Consider the following 7,090-nt stretch of genomic DNA (forward strand, 5'->3'; position numbering starts at 1 on the left):
ATGATTACCTCTTGTTGCTTGCTTGAATCTTCTTGTTCTTGGAGCTTAGAGTCACAATTGTCACTCCTCTAATGGCTTACAAACACCAACTAGCAAGAGGATGATTTGGACAGAGGAGAGAGAAGTAGAAATCGGCTCTAGGGTTCCCAAGGAAGCAAGGTGGCCGATTTCCACAACCCAAGGGGTTTATTTATACTGTGAGCTTCTAGGATTTCACCCAAAACCCTAATGGAATAACTTATGCCCTAAGCAATCCAAAGATCCTTCTAGATTGAGGCTTGGACGAATTTAAGGAGTCCATACACCTTAATTTCCTCCACCCTATAATCCATAAGGATCCATAGCCCAAAAACCAACTATCACACAATTGACAGTGCCAGTCCCCTTTATTTAATTAATCTCTTTTAGTCACCAAATTAATTCCTAATTAATCTATGACTAATATTAATCAAATAATATGATTATTCTTTTAATATATTATTCTCATAATATATTAATACAATAATATCTTCTCTCTTTTCATAAATCATCCTGTCAAGTTGCTATGGTGAAGGCAACCCAAAAGGACCATGCACAACCGGGTCAGATACTTACCAAATATAGTTACAGGCTTAGACACTAATCCAACATATTCTTCAAACGGAGATGTATAAGTTATGATTTATAAATCAGTTGTGCATTGGTGTTGCGAAAACGCATCAGTAACATGATGTTATAAAACGCAATATCATGTGTGATTTGTGAGCAAATGTCACGGTTATGTAGTCAAAGTTTATTCGTTCCTTTTGCACTAACGGAAAAAGCGATATCTTTGGGACCCTCGGTGATTTGGTGTTGACATTATAGTGTTGGGCCTAGTCGGGAGTAGATTGATGTGTTGAATTTGTAGTCTAATGACATCATAACAAATCGGAAAATCAGGAAACATAATTTTGGACAATGAGATTGATTGAATTTCATGTCTCGTGTCCATGCCATATCTTGACGAACGAAGGAATAGCTAATCACTTATCGTAGGGCCAACGTTTGATTTGAATTAGTGTTCGGCAGTGGCTTGGGAAGCACATGTTGCTGTTTAATTCAATGTTATACTTGCAATTGTAGTTATAGACTTATCCAAGTGGGAGACTGTTGGATTAAGGTGTCTAAGCTTATAACTAAATCGGTATGACTTGTAATTAGAAGCAAAATCATTGTTGGGTTACCCTCATAACCAGTAACTAAATAGAATAACATTTGGAATGAGAGATTGATTTATTGATTTATTATATGATTAATAAATTGTAATAAATAATTTATTAATATATTATATGGTTAATATATTAATTTGAAGTAGTAATAATTAATTAAGAATTAATCAGGATTCAATTCTAGGTTAATTCGCATTAATTAAAGGTGTAAGGACTGAACTGTAATTGTTCAATAGTTGGACAAGAAGGAATTCCAAAACCTTCCACTAGGGTGGACAGTTTTGGTGATGCCAAAAGGGAAATATTCATTCATAAGATAAGGAAACTAGATAACCACCCGGATTTGAAAAAGTATTATTTTATTCAGGATTAGGGTTTCCAGGGTTATCCTATCAGGTATAAATAGGACCCGTTGGGTACCTTATTTTCTTTCACCATCTTTACCTTAGAAGAGCCGAATTTTGCACCCCTCTCATCTCTCCTCTTATATGTTCTTGTTGCTAGGGTTTGGATACAAACCATTAGAGGCACTAAACTATTGATGCTAGCTTCTCAAGTCTACAAAAGGGATGAATCAAGCAACTTGTTTACTATAACAAGTTTAAGGTATGTATATGTAGTTTATGATTTTCGAAATTACGAGGATGCATATTAGTTTTGTTAATTCAAAGTATGTTGCCTTAATGTGAAGACATAGTTCCTTTTAGGTTGCATGTACCTTTCTTAATTGTTAAGTGATTTTCCGCATTGAGCACTTTGTTGTAATCTAATAAACCCATCAACAACATGGGTGGCAATGGAGGAAACGTTGGGTACAACGATGGTAATGGCTGAAATCCAAACCATAACGGTGGTTATTGGTGAAATCAAGATGGTCAAGGTGGAAACGGGAGTTACAATTGGAACGATGAAAATTTCAACGGAAACCAAGACTGTAACGGTGGTTTTGGAAACTAGTGCAAGAACATGTATATTGTGAACCCGGACGATGAATTCAATAAAATTGGGACTCAAGGCTTCCAACGAATGTAATTTTAACCAATTTCCTAATTTTATTTTTCCACAACCAAATAGATAGTCTATGGCATCTCACTTCCGGTCCGGAGAATGTCACTCGTCGTCTTTTCGGAAGGAAATGAGCAGCACATGGATATTAAACCATAACTAATAGGAATGGTCTCAGATTTTAGAAGGAACAAAACCGACTATCTTTAAAATCATTTTTATAAGTTCCTCCTAACGTGAATATACTCTTTCCGTTTACTGTAAATAAGAAAAATACTGCTTTACTGCAGAAAAAAGTTCGAACTCCCCTCTTAAGTGAAAAGGACCGTTAAAATATCTTCTATAGGTTCACGAATTCTTAATTTATAGGTTATTATTTTGCTTTCCTTTTGAATTTGAAATCACCAAACTAAATGATATTACATTGAGTTGCTATGAATTATTGATGTTACTTTTCCTCATAAGAAAAAACGTCACCCATAATTTGAAATGTGTTTTTTGGACATTATCACAATTAAATGTGGCTCAGTTTTTTCCAGTCAAACCAATTATGTTAATAAAAGAGTCACCTAAATTATATCCATTTATTATTACCCATCTTGTTTAATATGTGGATTTTCTGAATTAATTTTAAACAATTTTTCTTCAGCCATATATATATATATATATATATATATATATATATATATATATATATATATATATATATATATATATATATATATTATTTTTTTTGAAAGAGACATCTATCTTTATTTTCGGTTTCGGTATAAAAATAAAATTAAGTCGTCACTGAAAATAGCATACAGCTAAGGTTGATGGGTTCAAACCGTTCATCAAGCATGTGCAATGCATCACAAAAGATACCCTAGTAGGATCAACGATAAAGTTTGGTTGTTAAAGGAATGTTGTTTGAAACATAAAAGAACAGAAATATAGTAAACTCAATGGCATATTTCTTCATTAATATCCTTTTTACACGAATATTGCCACCTTATAACTATTATTGTGAAAATAATCACCATTTTCAAATTTAATCAACAGTACAACTAGATTCATTCATACATCACATTAAATGTAACCTCTTTTGCTAAACACATTTATTACAACTTTGTTTATTTTTGGAGATCTAATAAAAGCGATGTTGATATGGAAAATTCGAATCTGATATTGTTGCAATTATTATGTTTCTTTGTTATACATAAATTAAAGGCAGGGGAGAAGAGAGTAGGTGTCCCGGAGTATGTGTTTCGGGGTGCACGGATAGTCCTTCAAATTTTACCGTCAAGTGCAAAATTTAGTTTAAATTTGTTAAAATCCGTCACAATCCGTCGAAATCCATTGGAAATTCGTCATAAAGTCCTAATAAATGTAATCTTAGTTTAAATTTGTCGGTATAACCCTTTTAGTGACAAATTTTCTGATTAAAACTACCGTAAAAATGCGTTTTTTTTTCTACTAGTGCAACCTTTAAAAAAAATTGTGCAATCTTTTATATATTTTTCTTGTGTGTTTGTACTAATTAATGGAATCAAGCTTTATATATATATATATATATATATATATATATATATATATATATATATATATATATATATATATATATATATATATATATATATATATATATATATATGATCAAGTAGGAACTCACAAAATGGTAGGAACCGCAAGGACAATTTCTGGTCTTAAGATTGAAAAAATAAATGACAAGGATTTGATTTTATTTATCGTCAATATCTCGCGAGATGATATGACATTTTTGTAATTAATTGAGAGATTTTGATAATTTCCGGGGAATGTTAATTGTTTGAAGGGTACAAATCACAAAAACAAAAAGATTAAAAGAAAAAAGAAAAAAGAAAATCCGGCCTATGTGGCCTCTCTAGACGATGACATGTGCCCCCACCCCAGCATGACAAGAGTCTAGCCTTTACTGACCGATGGGTTTTTTTCCACATGTCTAGTTTTTCGACCATAACTTTTTTTTCTTTGAAATTTTTTTTCTGAATAAACCAAAGTTCTTAAAATTTAATTCTCTACAAAATGAACACAATTATGAAAATTTGAAAAAAAAAATTATTTTTTATATTTATAAAAAAACCAAAAAAAAAAAAGTTCTCCAAAAATTATAAAAATTTAAGGAATACTTCTACTCACTATTTTAATAACTTTGTAAAAAGATTTTTTTTTTCTAAAAATAAGGTTTTTTAGATTCCAAACTTGAATTTAAAAGATTAAAAGATTTTTTTTTAAATGATGTTAAACATAATTCAAAATATTTATGATTCAAAAATATTATGATTCAGTATGTTTATGATCCTTAACTTGTTATGATCTAAAAATATTTTGATTCAAATATTTGATAATGCTTAATTATTATATTTTTTATGATTCAAAATTAATTGATTAAAAAAATATAATGATCCAAATGTTGTATTGAACAAAAACTTTATTTAATTCAATATATTATTATCCACATTAATATGATCCAAATTAACATGATCCAAAAATGTATGATACATAATATCGTTATGATTCAAAATATTATGATTCAAAATAATTTGATTCAAAATAATTTGATTCAAAATTTTATGATCCAAAAATAATATGATTTAATTAAATATGAACGGAAAATATTATAATCCTTAATATTCTTCTTGTTTAAAATTTTATAATTGTTAAACATTAAAAACTCCAATGGATATTTAGTTTAAAAAATCAAAAAAAATATAAAAAATATAAAAAAATATAAAAAAAAATAAAGAAAAAACCATAGTATCTTCAAATATGTAGTAAAGATATTAGAAAAACGAAAAAATTTAAAAAAAAACACAAAAAAAATTAAAAACGTTACAACTGAGCATATATTTATTTAAGTTTTTTTTTAAAATTTTTTTAACGAAATTTAAAAAAAAAACAAAATAAACGAAGAAGAAAAGAAAAACTCATTTAAATGACGTTCCATGGGCGTTCGTCGCACATGATTGTTCCCTCGAGGTCGTATTACGTTCCATGGACGTGCGACACGACCAAGTAAATGGGTTTGACGTTTGTGTCCTTGATGAAATAATTAGTGGAAAATAATCATTGCGGTTCCTACCACTTTTTGGGTTTCTACTGGATCCGAACCCTATATAGGTAAAAAACAAACGCCGATATATTAAGGGAAAACTAAAATAAAGTCCTTACAATTTGGTTTCATAATCGATTTAGTCATTATATCTTTTTTTATTCAATTAAATCCCAAAAACCGGTAATCGTATTCAATTTAACCATTTTACCCGGTCAATAGGTCATCCAACTTTCAGAAGTTACATTTTTGGCCCAGATTTCAAAATTCATTACAAATTTGGTCCAAAATTTACACTTTTGGCCCAGGTTTTAAATTTTATTACAAATTTGGTCAATAGTTTACCCTTTTGGCCCAAATTTTAGAAGTTTGTTATGAATTCATCCTAACTTTAGTTTTTTTATAACTTTTCTCAAAATTTTGTTTTGAATATTTGAATATGTTTTTTCTTTATAAAATCATGTTTATACAAAAAAACATATTTTTACATAAAAATCTTATATTTTCTATATAAAAACTTTTTTTAAAAAAAACTTTTTTGTATACGAAATATCTATATATAAAGATAGGTATTTATTAAGTACATAAATATAAACAAATTCATTTTTTTTATAAAAAAATATATACAAACATGTATTTTACAAAAAAAAATGTATAAAAACACTTATTTTATTATAAATATATTTGTATGCAAACACATATTTATAAAAAAAAATGTAAACAAGCACCTATTTTCATAGTATATTTTTTTTATAAACACCTATTTTATATTAAATGCATTTGTATTCAAACACGTTTATATATAAAATATATACAAATACATATTATATAAAAAATTATTCAAACACGTTTTTATGAAAGAAATGTTTACAAACACTTATCTGGGTGTATATAAATATGTTTTTTATAAAATAAATGTATATGTTTACTATGAAATAGGTGTTTGTATACATTTTTTTATAAATATGTGTTGGCATACAAATGTATGTATAATAAAATAGGTGTTTGTATACATTTTTTTTGTAAAATACATGTGTGTGCACATTTTTTTTAATAAAAATGGATTTATATTTATGTACTTAATAAATACCTATTTTTATAAATAGGTATTTCGTATACGAAAAAGTTTTGTTAAAAAAAAGTGTTTATATAGAAAATATAAGATTTTTTATGTCAAAATATGTTTTTTATTGTATAAAAATATGATTTTATAAAGAAAAAACATATTCGAAACAAAATTTTGAGAAAAAAGTTTAAAAAAAAAAACTAAAGTTATGATGAATTCATAACAAAATTCTAAAATTTGGGCAAAAAGGGTAAATTTTTTACCAAATTTGTAATAAAATTTAAAATTTGGGCTAAAAGTGTAAATTTTGGATCAAATTTGTAATAAAGTTTGAAATATGGGCCAAAAATGTAATTTTTGAAAATTGGATGACCTGTTGACCGGTTAAAAATGTAACGCCCCGATTGTCAGGTATTAATATTACAGTTTAGACCTTCAAGTTTTAAGGTCTACTCGACGAGTTAGATGCCCTACTCGTCGAGTAGCAGCGGGTTTGGGCCACGTCATTAAGTGACCGACTCAGCGAGTCGGAAAAGGTGACTCGACGAGTAGGAGATGGCAGAGGAAACCCTAATTTTTGGGGTTTTGCACCCTATTTAATGGACCATTAGCGCCTCCTTCAGCCCCCTACAGCCCCTGAGAGCCCAGAAAACCCTATTTCGTGTGTGAGCGTCATTTGAGTGTGCTTGAGCTTTTGAAAGGTGAAGTTTGTGAAGGGAGCTTGAAGATTAAGAAACTAGCATCAGGAACTTGTGC

The sequence above is a fragment of the Lactuca virosa genome, chromosome 9 (assembly GCF_052849685.1).
Source record: "Lactuca virosa cultivar CGN04683 chromosome 9, Lactuca_virosa_CGN04683_v6, whole genome shotgun sequence".
In the NCBI taxonomy this organism is placed as follows: Eukaryota; Viridiplantae; Streptophyta; class Magnoliopsida; order Asterales; family Asteraceae; genus Lactuca; species Lactuca virosa.